Below are 13,125 nucleotides of genomic sequence, written 5' to 3' on the forward strand. Positions count from 1 at the left end.
CAAGGAAGGGGCAGCTAGGTGGTGCAGTAGACAGAGCACTGGCCCTGGAGTCAGGAGTACCTGAGTTAAAATCCCTCCTCAGACACTTAATAACTCCCTAGCTGTATGACCCTGGGCAAGCCACTTAAAGTCATTTGCCTTGCAAAAAACTTAAAACAACAACAACAACAACAACAACAAAAGAATATCCAGGAAATGGGATGAAAAAAATATAAAGGAAAGTGACCTTGTTCTACAAGATCTAAAGCTATACTATAAAGCAACAATCATCAAGATTACCTGGTACTGGTTAAGAAATAAGAGTGCAGTACACAGAGCACCAGCCCTGGAGTCAGGAGTACCTGAGTTCCAATCTGACCTCAGACACTTAATAATTACCTAGCTGTGTGACCTTGAGCAAGTGATTTAATCCCATTGCCTTGCAAAAACTTTACTTAAAAAAAGATAAGTACAAAAGAAACAGTAGTAAATGGATATAGTAATCTATTATTGACAATCCTAGGGACATCAGCAACTGGAAAATAAGATGGCAAAAACTAGGCATAGACCACATTTCACAACCTATATTAAAACAAAGTCAAAATACACTCAGAATTTAGACATAAAGGGGATAAATCATAGACTAATTAACAGATCCAGAAATACCCTATCTGTCAGTTCTAATGAAAGGGAAGATATTTATGACCAAATAAGAAATAGAGTACATTATAAATTGTAAAATGGATGATTTTTACTGTATTAAAAGAAAAGTAACACTAATAAAACCAATGCTGCCAAGAATATAATAAAAACAGAAACTTGGGAAGTAATGTTCACAGCTAGGTATTCTGGTAAAGGTCTCATTTCTAAAGTATATAGAGAATTGAATTAAATTTATGAGGTTATAAGTCATTCCTCAATTGATTAATGGTCAAAGGATATAATATAATATAAATGTTATAAAGATTCAAACTACTGCCTTAATATAGTGACTAAAAGACAATGTGAATGAAAAACAAATATAGGTCTCAATGCAGGCCCTCCCTTTGCCTTCGTTATAAAATATTTTGCCCTAATATTTTATCTTCCTTCAATTCCTTTTATCACTACACAGATGCAAGTGTTTGAGTGGTTCATAACCTTTCAGGCATTCAGTTTCTTAAGCTGTCAAATGATGGTATTGAATTCATGATTTTTAAGCTTCCTATTATTTTATGTTCATATGAGATTGAATTCTAATTAATTTTGAATTTTGCCAAGGATTTTCAAACTTTCCTCTGACTTTTTCTTTTTCTTTTCTAAATATATTATTTTAAAACATATTTTAGATCATAGTTGTCCTTCTGTTTATGTATTTACAAATCTATATAAAGGTATAACTCAGATTACTATCATAGTAGGAATAATTATCATTCAGTGGTAAGAAATATAGTAATGGTTTTAGCTTAAATTTCCCTCTTTTTTAGGATATTGTTACTGATCTATCAAGTTTAAATGATTTATTGATTAAAATACTAAAAATGATTAGAAAACATACATTTTAATTATCTTATATATTGTCTTTATTTTAGTGCAGCCAAATATATGTCTTGTGTCCATGTTTGAAACCCAATGATTATTGAATTTCTTAATCGAACATATCACAATATGAAGAGATAGATATTTTGTTTAAAAGAAAATGTCCTTTTGGTTAAAGAAAATAAAATCAACAATTTAGTTTCAGAATAATACACTGATAATCTGATATATGATCACCTCAGTTTAGATCCCTCAAATGATGATAACACTTACAGAAAAAAAAATAATACACTTGCTTATCCAGTCTATGACACTTTAATCCACAGTATCCCAGATACCTACCACAGGGCTTTTAAATAATGGTGGCGTCTCACTGCAGGCATACATCTCTTCTTTATTTCAGGAATACCAATTGAAATAAATAAGCCATGTATCAAATGCCTTAATGCAGCCTTTACTACATTCCAGTTAAACATTTCTTTCATAAAATGCTCTACTGAAAACAAAAGCAAAGAAAAATAAAGAAAAATGAAAAGAAATTAACAAAAATACCTTGTTTGCAATAAGTAGCAACTCGCTCACTCCTATCACATAGCTTTTCCTTTGCCTTTGAAGAAACCCCTATTTCACGTAACTTTCCATTTACTCTGAAGAACCCCCCTATTTTAATTCTTTGAATACTAGAGTTATCAAAGGAGTTAAGGGTATGGGGATATTCTTGATATGACAAATCCACATAAAGGTTTTTGCCTTTCCCTTCACACTAGAAGAAAAGTCTTAATTTTTTCTTTTTTTCTTTTATGGGATGTTTGCAGTATTAAAAGAGAAATTATTTTGTATCATACCATACTGCAATATATTTTATACGTTTGTGAATTTTTTACTTTTTTGCTGTGTTGTCTGCAGGTCATTGTGTTCCATCCGCAGCTTTTGCAAAGCTCCCCTATAATTCCCAATTAATTTCATATTCCAAACTCCAATATATAGAATCTGGGATGGGGAAAATTATAATATTCAAGAGAAAGGGACATAGAACATCATCATCATCATCATCATAAAACAATGATAAATAATAATAAAAACTGGGACTTTGCTTAAGTGAAAAATCAAATCAGTCTGCCATTAGTCAATATTTTGGGGGATTCTGAGAAGTTTCATTTATTTCAAACCTAACTGAAACGACAATTTGTTAAACATAATTAATGAGAGATATCCAACTTTGGGTTTAAGACCTCAATGATCTATGGCACAGAAAGGAAATAATATGAATTAAACAGTTCTTTCTTTATTAAATTTCCAAAGCAACAAAAGTTCATTTACTCTTCCTTTAGGAGGCATAGGGTTTGGGGGATAGAGAGACCAGTTTGATTAAGAGAGTATTTCTTTAAAAATTAGACTAGAGTAATAACCACTTTAGCAATTATAGCAACTGGAATTCATCTTCCCCACAAGGAACTAACAAAGGTCCAGTTGGTGGTATATTTATATAAGGAATTAAAGGGGGAAATCACTAAATGTCAACAGAGAGGAGTAGAGTGCTGTTAATTAGTTTGAAGTATATTACCAATGAAATATAAATGATAGTAATTTTAAAAATAGAATTAAAGATCTATATGAACAAATAATGTAATGGTCTAATAATTTTTTTTATTAAAGATTTTATTAACTTTGAGTTTTAGAATTTTCCCCCTAATCTTACTCCTCCCCACCCCCCCCACAGAAGGCAATTTGTCAGTCTTTACATTGTCTTGATGGTGTAAATTGATCCAAATTGAGTGTGATAAGAGAGAAATCATACACTTAAGGAAGAAGTATAAAGTATAAGAGATAGCAAGATCAGACAATAAGATATTCAATTTTTTTTTCTAAATTTAAGGTAATAGTCCTTGGTCTTTGTTCAAACTCCACAGTTGCTTCTCTGGATACAGATGGTATTCTCCATTGCAGAGAGCCCCAAATTGTCCCTGATTGTTGCACTGATTGAATGAGCCAGTCCATCAAGGTTGATCATTGCCCCCATGTTGCTGTTAGGATGTACAGTGTTTTTCTGGTTCTGCTCTTCTCACTTAGCATTAGTTCATGCAAATCCCTCCAGGCTTCCCTGAATTCCAATCCCTCCTGCTTTCTAATAGAACAATAGTGTTCCATGAATACATATACCAAAGTTATTCCCCAATTGAAAGACATTTACTTAATTTCCAATTCTTTGCCAACAGAAACAGGGCTGCTATTAACATTTTTGTACAAGTGATGTTTTGACCCTTTTTCATCATCCCTTCAGGGTAGAAACCCAGTAGGGTTATTGCTGGATCAAAGGGTATGCACATTTTTGTTGCCCTTTGAGCATAGTTCCAAATTTCTCTCCAGAAATGCTGGAGGAGTTCACAGCTCCATCAACAATGTAATAGTGTCCCATATTTCCCACAACCCTTCCAACAATGATCATTGTTCTTTCTGGTCATATTGGCCAGTCTGAGAGGTGTGAGGCAGTCCCTCAGAGAAGCTTTAATTTGCATTTCTCTAACAAGTAAAGATTTAGAGCAATTTTTCATATGACTATGGATTGCTTTGATCTCCTCATCTGTATATTGTATTTGCATATCCTTTGACCATTTGTCAAATGGGGAATTTTTTTTAAATATGACTCAGTTCTCTGTATATTTTAGAAATGAGTCCTTTGTCAGAAACATTAGTTGGAAAGATTGCTTCCGAGTTTACTACAATTCTTTTGATCTTAGTTACAATGGATTTGTCTGTGCAAAAACTTTTTAATTTAATATAATAGAAACCATCTAGTTTCTTTTTAGTGAAGTTTTCCATCTCTTTCTTAGCCATAAACTGCTTCCCTTTCCATAGAAAATAGTCCATGATCTTCTAATTTGCTTATAGAATGGTTTTTTTATGTCTAAATCCTGTATCCATTTGGATCTTATCTTGGTATAGTTTGTCAGTTATTAGTCTAATCTAAGTTTCTTCCATACTAACTTCCAAATTTCCCAGCAGTTTTTATCAAAGAGAGAGTTTTTTATCACAATAGCTGGACTCCTTGGGTTTATGAAGCAACAGATTACTTAATCATTTCCTGCTATTACACTAAGTCTATTCCACTGGTCCACCACTTTATTTCTTAGTCAATGCTAGACAGTTTCGATGACTGATGCTTTATAATATAATTTTAGATCATGTAGGGCTAAGTCCCCTTCTTTTGTACTTTTTTTCATTGAATCCCTGGAAATTCTTGACTTTTTATTTCTACTTTTGAATTTACTTGCAACTTATTCTAACTCATTAAAGTAATTATTTATAATTTTGAATTGTATGGCACTATACAGGTAGTTTAGTTTTGGTGGAATTGTCATTTTTATTACATTAGTTTTATCTATCCTTAAGCAGTTGATGTTTGCCCAATTATTTGAATCTGATTTAATTTGTGTGAGAATTATTTTATAATTGTTTTCAAAAAGTTTCTGTGTCTGCCTTGGCAAATAGACTACCAGTTATTTTATATTGTCTGAGGTTACTTTGAATGGAATTTCTCTTTCTAGCTCTTTTTGCTGTATCTTGCTACTCATATGTATAAAAGTTGAAGATTTATGAGGGTTTATTTTAATCCTGCAACTCTGCTAAAATTCCTAATTATTTCCAGTAGTTTTATGGATGATTTCTTGGGATTCTCTAGGTATACGATCATGTCATCTGCAAAGAGTGAGAGTTTTGTTTCTTCCTTGCCAATTCCAACTCCTTCAATTTTTTTTTTCTTCTCTAATTGCTGAAGCTAACATTTCTATTATGATATTGAATAGTAATGGTGATAATGGGCATCCTTGTTTCACCCTGATCTTATTGGGAATGTCTCTAGCCTCTCCCCATTGAATATAATGCTTGTTGGTGGTTTCAGATAGATACTATTTATTATTATAAAGAACATTCCATTTATTCCTACACTCTCTAGTGTTTTTAGTAGGAATGGTTGCTATATTTTGTTCAAAAGCTTTTTCAGCATCTATTGGTATGATAATATAATTTCTGATAGGTTTATTGTTGATATAATTGATTATACTAACAGTTTTCCTAATATTGAAACAACCCTGCATTCTGGGATTAATCCTACTTGGTCAAAATGTATTATTCTAGTGATAACTTGTTTTAATAATTTTGCTAAGATTTTATTTAAGATTTTTACATCTATATTAATCAGGGATATAGGTCTATAATTTTCTTTCTCTGTTTTAACTCTTCCTGGTTTAGCTATCAGCACCATATTGTTTTCATAGAAAGTGTTAGGTAGAGTTCTGTTTTCCCCTATTTTTCCAAATAGTTTATATACAATTGGAACCAACTGTTCCTTAAATGTTTGGTAGAATTCACTTTTGAATCCACCAGGCACTGAAGATTCTTTTCTTAGGGAGTTCAGTGATGACTTGTTGAATTTCTTTTTTATGAGATAGGGTTATTTAGGTATTTAATCTCCTCTTCATGTAACCTGGGTAATATATTTTTGTAACTATTCATCCATTTCACTTAGATTGTCAAATTTATTGGCACAGAGTTGGGCAAAATAATTCCTAATTATTACATTAATTTCCTCTCCATTGATGGTGAGTTCACCTTTTTCATTTATGATACTAGCAATTTCATTTTCTTCTTTCTTTTTTTTAAATAACATTGACCAGAGGTTTATCAAGGGATTAGTTTGTTTTTTTTTCATAAAACCAACTTTTGATTATATGTAGTTGATCATTAGGTTTTTATGTCCTAGTACATGGTCAGATTTTGTATAAGTGCCATGTACTACAGAAAAATAAGTTATATATTACTTTCTATTCTCATTCAATTTCCTCCATAAGCCTACCATATCTAGTTTTTCTAACAATCTATTTACATCCTTAACTTCTTTCTTGTTTATTTTATGATTTGATTTATCTAGATATGAGAGTGCAAAGTTGAGTTCTCCTACCAGTAGAGTTTTGCTGTCTATGTCTTCCTGTGCTTCTTTCAGCTTCTCCTCTAAGAATTTGGATGCTATCCCACTGGGTACATATATATTCTGTAATGAAATCACTTTCTTATCTATGGTACCTTTTAGGAGGATAAAGTTTCCTTCCTTATCTCTTTTAACACTATCTAATTTTGCAGCTGTTTTGTCTGAGATAAGGATTGCTACCCCTGCTTTTTTAACTTCAGCTGAAGCAAAGTATATTTTGCTGCAATGCTTTACCTTTAATCTATATGTATCTCTCTGTTTCAACTGAGTTTCTTGTAAGCAGCATATTGTAGGATTCTGGTTTTTAATCCACTCTGCTATGTGCTTATGTTTTAAAAGAGAGTTCATCCCATTCACATTCAAAGTTATAATAAGTCTTTATTGCGCTCCATGCTATCTTCCCTCTGTTTGTATTTTTCCCCTTCCCCTCCCTTCCCCTTTATCCATATTCCCCAGTATTTTGTTTCTGAATACCACCCCCTCCAGTATGTTTGCTCTCCAATATCCAACCCTCCCCTTTGTTTCCCCATTCCCTTCCTTTTGTTAGTTCCCTTTTTTTCTCTCTGCCTTCCTTTCTCCATCCCCCCTCCCCTTTTTCCCTTTTAATAATTAATAGGTTAGATGCTTTTTTAAGTTAGCTGAGTATGTGTGTAAGTTAACTTTAAGCCAACTCTAGTTAGAAGATTCTGGTGTTTCTCATCTCCTACTTTCTTCCCATCTTGTACCATAAGAATTTTCTACCTCTTAGTGTAATAAGATTTACCCCATTCAATCCCCTCTCTCCTCCCATCTCCTTTCTGTCTCCTTTTTTAAGGAGGTAGTGTTCATTCTATCTAAGTCATAGAAAATTCTGAGTATCCATCACTTCTAGCTAAGTACATTCTATCTAATAGAGTTACAGTTCTTCAGAGTTATTAGGGTCTTTCTCCCAAGTAGGGTTACAGTCAGTTTCATTACATTGGATATCAGTCTCATGGATAAGTCATGAGTGTTCATCACTTCTGGCTAGGTATATTCTCTCTGTTAGAGTTATAATTCTCAAGAGTTATAAGAATCTTTTTCCCATGCTGGAATATAGCCAGTTTTTCCTTATTGGATAGCAGGTTTTTTCTTTACCTCCCTCCTTTTTTTACCTTTATATGTGTCTCTTGAACCTCCTATTTGATGTCCAAATTTTCTATTTAGCTCTGGTCTTTTCTTCAGGAATTTTTGGAATTTTTCCATTTCCTGATATGTCCATGTTTTCCTCTAAAAAAGAAGGCTCAACTTCATGGGATAGTGGATTCTTGGCTGCATTCCAGCTCCCTTGCTCATTGGAATATCTCATTCCTGTCCCTTCGGTCCCTTAATGCTGATGCAGCTAGGTCCTTCATAATCCTAACTGTGGCTCCTTGGTATTTAAATTGTTTCTTTCTGGCTGCTTGCAGGATTTTCTCTTTAATTTTATAGTTCTGGAATTTGGCCACCACATTCCTTGGTGTTTTCATTTTAGGATCTCTTTCTGGAGGGCATCAATTAAAAGAAACAATTGACAAATTAAACAAGTAATGTGTTCTATCAATGTCAGGAAACCTAGAAGGTATCACACATTGGATGGAATTCCTGTGAAGTATTTATAAGATTACAAGAGGGGAATTTACATAGTACAAAATAAATATACCTTAATCAATGACATCACAAATCCACTGAAGAAAATTAGGTTTACTTGAACAAACATGCATCAAAATCTTATTATGTACAAGGGTTTTTGTTTTAGACAAGTTATCATTATAAAGGCTAGCATCAATGCGATGCTTGGTTTGTGCTTAGTGTTGTTGTATTTTACAATTGTCATCTTATTTGAATAATAATTTTAGGAGGTAAGTGCTGTTATCCTTATTTTACAGATGAGGAAACTGGGGAAAACAGAGGTTAGGTCATTGGACTAGGGTTAATCACCTAGTAATTATTTAGGCTATATTGAAATAGGCTAGGTGGTGCAGTGGATAGAGCATGGGCCTGAAGTCAGGAATACTTGAGTTCAAATCTGGCCTCAGACACTTAGTAATTACGTAGCTGTGTGGCCTTGGGCAAGCCACTAAACCCCATTGCCTTGCAAAAACCTAAAAAAAAAAAAAGGTCATATTGGAATTTAAATCTTCCCATTTCCAAGCTTAGCTCTTTATCTGTCTGCCTTCCCTACCAGAAAAAGTCATGTTTACCTAATAATTATGATTGGACAGGTGAATGAAATAAAAGTTTAATACATAGATATAAAAAAAGTGATTTAGGAAAATTTGTAAAATTAAAGAATTAATTTTTTTATACTTAAATTTCAAAACAGAACCAAGCAATGACTATAATCATAAAATTCAATCAATAAGCATTTATTAAATTTATTAAATACTGTCTATTTGCTAGGCACTGTGGTGAACATGAGTAAAACAGAATGAGACAAAATGTTGTCCCTAAGGAGCTTACCAACTAATGGCCGAGACAACATACAAAGAAAATACATGAAAAGTAAGCTTTATATAGGATAAGTAAGACAATAGAGAGAGAGAAGGCAATGAAATTAGGAGGCTTTGGGAAACACTTTATGCAGTAGGTGGGGTTTCAGTTGGAAATTTAAAAAAATTCTAGGAGACAGTATTCAGAAAATAATAGAGAAAGCAGTTGGGGAAGTATTTAAGGGAAAAATAATAAGTTTTGTACACATTGAATTCAAGACGTCTACTGTATACACAATTCAAGACAGCTGGAGATATAAGACTGGAGGTGATCAAAGAATTTTGGACAGAAGTGGTCGATTTGAAAATCATCAATATAGAGATGTCATTAAATCCATGGGAACACAATAAATCACCAAGTGATGTAGTAGAGAGGGGAAAGAGAAGAAGTCCCAGGACAGAACCTGAGGGACACTTATACTTAGAAGATATAATAAGAAGGAAAATTCAAAAAAAAAGGAAAAAGAGAGGGAGTATTCAGATATGTAGGAGGACAACCAAGAAAGAATGAGGTTCTAAAACTCTAGAGAGTAGGGAGTAACAAAGACGAGAGGGTAATCTACAATGTTAAAGGTCAAGGATATCATCAATATCTAGAGAAGATCGGTGTAATTTGAACGAAGACCAAAGATTATTATACTCAATTTAAAAAAAATAGCTGTCTTAAGCATTACATAATTTTGCTATCCCTATTTTTTTCTTCCTTAAGGGTATATTGTTTTTCTCTCAACACATTCAATATTGATCTATGCCTATTATAGAAAAACAATGTAAAGGGGGAAAAAGGGAAAGAAAGGGGGAGGCTTTGCAAAATTCAAAACTTAGCAAAAACTGATTGATAGAAACTACTATTTATTATAACTGGAAAATAAATAAAATATTTATATAAAAATAAAGGTCAAGGAGAATAAAGATTAAAAATTTTAAAAAATCTTGAATTTGGCAACTGAGAGATCTTTATAACTGTGAAATGACCCTTTTCAGAGGAATGATAAAGTTAGAAGTTGAGTATAAAGAGTTAAGAAAAGAGTGAGAGGAAAGAAAGTCAAAAGTGTCTGAAGAAACATAGGATATCATTTGTACTGGGTTCCACAAAATTCATTTAAATTTAACAAACATTTATTAAACCAATATGATCACTCAAATGATTATAGTCTGAGTTGGTTGTAACACTATAAGTAAAGACTTTACACAAAAGAAGTAGTCTAATAATGTCATTAAGAAAGCACTTTCTCATAATTAAAGCAAAGAATAATTAATGGATTGCCTGTTTGTAATATTGCTAGCCATACAATGTTGGAAGAGCATTAGTAAGATTTCTTATGGGGGACTTCTATGTTGACCTGGCAAAAAAGATACTTAGGAGGATCTTGTATGATTGGCTGGAATCTCTAGAGTTACAGAGAATATCTACCAACAATGAAATTCCAGATGGGTTAGAAGATAAGGGTACTACTACTATGTGAAGGCCAAGTCCTAAGAGCTGAGAAAATTGGAGATGGGGGGAGAAAAGCATTTCCTAACTTTAGGGAGTTAAAAATTGCAAAGACATTTCCACACAAAGAGGGAAAATAATCTCATGCAGTTTACCTCAGAAGGCTGGAAATATTTCCCATAAAATTGATATCACAATTGAGTTCTAGATACTGATACAACATTCTTATAAATTAATCCAAATGTCTAACTGAAAATATATATTATATTTTAATTTTTTGGTATGCAAACAATTACTACAATTACTACTAAATATGATGCAGTATATAACATTATTGCTTTTAAATATTCAGTTCACTTTTTTAAAATATGATCCTCTTCCATAGAGATTCCCAGTTCCTTGTAAAGATCAATTTGGGTTCCACAAGCTGAATCACTTTCTGATATGGTTATTTGAACTCTCCTCTATTTATAGAGAGATATATATAAATACTTATCTAGAAAGATCTATAAAGATATGTATTGGTATATCTCTACATATTTCTATATACCTATATCCATATAAGTGTATATACCTATACCTAGATATAAACATATATACATGTACATATGTGTGCTTGCATAAATATTTGAATGACATGTGCATTTATGTATTTCTATATGTGTATAGCTTCATACCCCTCTCTCCAGGTGGATAACTGTGAAATTGCAGAAATTATAGGGGTAAAAATCTAGGTTTTATTATTGTGCTCAAGTATATTTTCAGGTCTAAGAGAAAATCTGAATAAATATAAAGACTCTGACAAGACTTTTAAATGGTAAAATTACTCAGAATAACAGATAAATAATTCATTTACATATTGCAATCTTGTACATTCCTTAGTGTATAAGAATAAAAAGGCAGATAATCCCATAATTCCGCATTTCCCTCAGAGTAGTACAAGTTGAACAAATAGTTAAGCAAGCATTATCTCATGTATTCCCTAAGGATATAAAAACTTATACAGACATTCCATGTAAATTAAGTCAAGCTACAGATTAAACTAAATTTATCAGATACACAATAGATTTATTGAAGAAGATGCTTTACAGGTTACTTTGTAATTTTTTCTCTGGTTTCTTATCTAAAAATGTTTAAGTCTAATAAATAAATTTTCACATCCTATAGGGAAGGTTTTGGTTAAGTGAACTTAAATGAAAGATATGCTTTAAGATGATCAACATTGTAAGAGGAATATTCCTGAGATCTGTAATAAAAAGAAAATCTCCTTAGTATTCACTGATATATAATTTATTTTCTCTTAATAAAATATGAGTACTTTGAAGGGCATTCTGGTATGGGATGGTAAACAATAATATATTTTTTCCCCTAAATTCTCTCTTCACTGCCTTCCCTTGAAATTAGGGACTGTTTTTTTCCTGTCATTATATATCTAGAACCTATCATACTACTTGCCACAAAGTATATTCTTAACATACCTTCATGTATATTAAGTACAAACTTAATGAAATTAGTTAAAAGGAAAAGTAGAAAAGTATTTTTAGTTAATTCCCAGGCAATTATCCAGATTTCTGCCAGGGAACTGGTGGTAAAATACAAAAACTATCAAGGATTCACAGGGGAATTGGATCTTGACAATATTCACTCAAAACCAACTGACCCTCTGGCTAGAAATCAACTATCATCTCTTGTTCATTTAGGGATTAGCTAAGTAATAGCACAGGGTGTATGATCTGTTCAGGGAACACTAACACTTCTACTGGAAGGACTTGCAAAACCCTTTACAGGGCTATTCATGCACTTTAATTTTCCACTTAGCATCTAACTCTCACCTGTGAGTTACTGCAGCTCTAAGAAGCTGAAGCATATGCATTGATCACAGGGTAGTAAGTAGATGGAATAAACCAAGTTGAGAATAATCAACAAGCCTTAAATCTGTCAGTGAGTTGAGGGGAGATCTACCCCAAACATTTGAAGACTTCACCTGGTAGAATGGGTGCATAAGAAAAAAAAATTATTCCAGTGGACATGAAGGCAGCTAAAGCAGGGTTTATGGAGGGCTTACAGTCAAGGTCATGCATGGTCAGTTGTTTTGAATTTTTGTCCTTCCATTGAACTTCAATGAGTCAGGAAGAGAGATTAAGGTTGACAACTTTGTGCAACTCTACCTCATTTAAATCCAATTTATATGGATGTCAAAATATCATTCTGTAGGTGGCACTGTGAATAGAGCACTGGCCCTGGAGTCAGGGGGACCTGAGTTCAAATCTGATCTCAGACACTGAATAATTATCGAACTGTGTGACCTTGAGCAAATCACTTAACCCCGTTGCCTTGCAAAAATAAGTCACTCTGTGATGCTGTTAGTATTCTTTGAAAACAAAGAATGAAGAATAGCAAGCATGGAACATAATGGAATGAAATCTGTACTTCAAGATAGGAAGTTTAAGTTTCTGGTCAGGTTCTGCTATTAATCATTAAGTAGAGAATGTTGAACAAATTTTTTTTTAATATCTCCAGGTTTTCATTTGCTCATCTCTAAAATAAAGAATTTGAACTGGATATAGAATGAAGTCTCTTCTAGTTCTAGAAAAAGAAATATTGAAACTTATTTTTCTTCTTGTTCCTATCATAAATTGGTTTACAAATTTGAACTATACAACATCTAATAATTTTCATTAATTTTAAAGGCATTTTAATATGACATGTTAATTAAAATG

The 13,125-nt window shown here is 32.6% G+C and overlaps 1 long non-coding RNA gene across 2 annotated transcripts in view; it reads right to left on the bottom strand.

The window, feature by feature from the left end:
* Window positions 1-13,125, bottom strand: part of LOC141507618 (uncharacterized) — a 104,965-nt gene that overhangs the window by 13,040 nt on the left and 78,800 nt on the right. For both annotated transcript variants that reach the window (XR_012474206.1, XR_012474207.1), the window contains one exon: window positions 1,840-1,990. This is a non-coding gene — a long non-coding RNA (uncharacterized LOC141507618). The remainder of the gene's footprint in view (window positions 1-1,839; window positions 1,991-13,125) is intronic.

This window comes from Macrotis lagotis, chromosome 1, assembly GCF_037893015.1.
Source record: "Macrotis lagotis isolate mMagLag1 chromosome 1, bilby.v1.9.chrom.fasta, whole genome shotgun sequence".
Classification (NCBI taxonomy): Eukaryota; Metazoa; Chordata; class Mammalia; order Peramelemorphia; family Peramelidae; genus Macrotis; species Macrotis lagotis.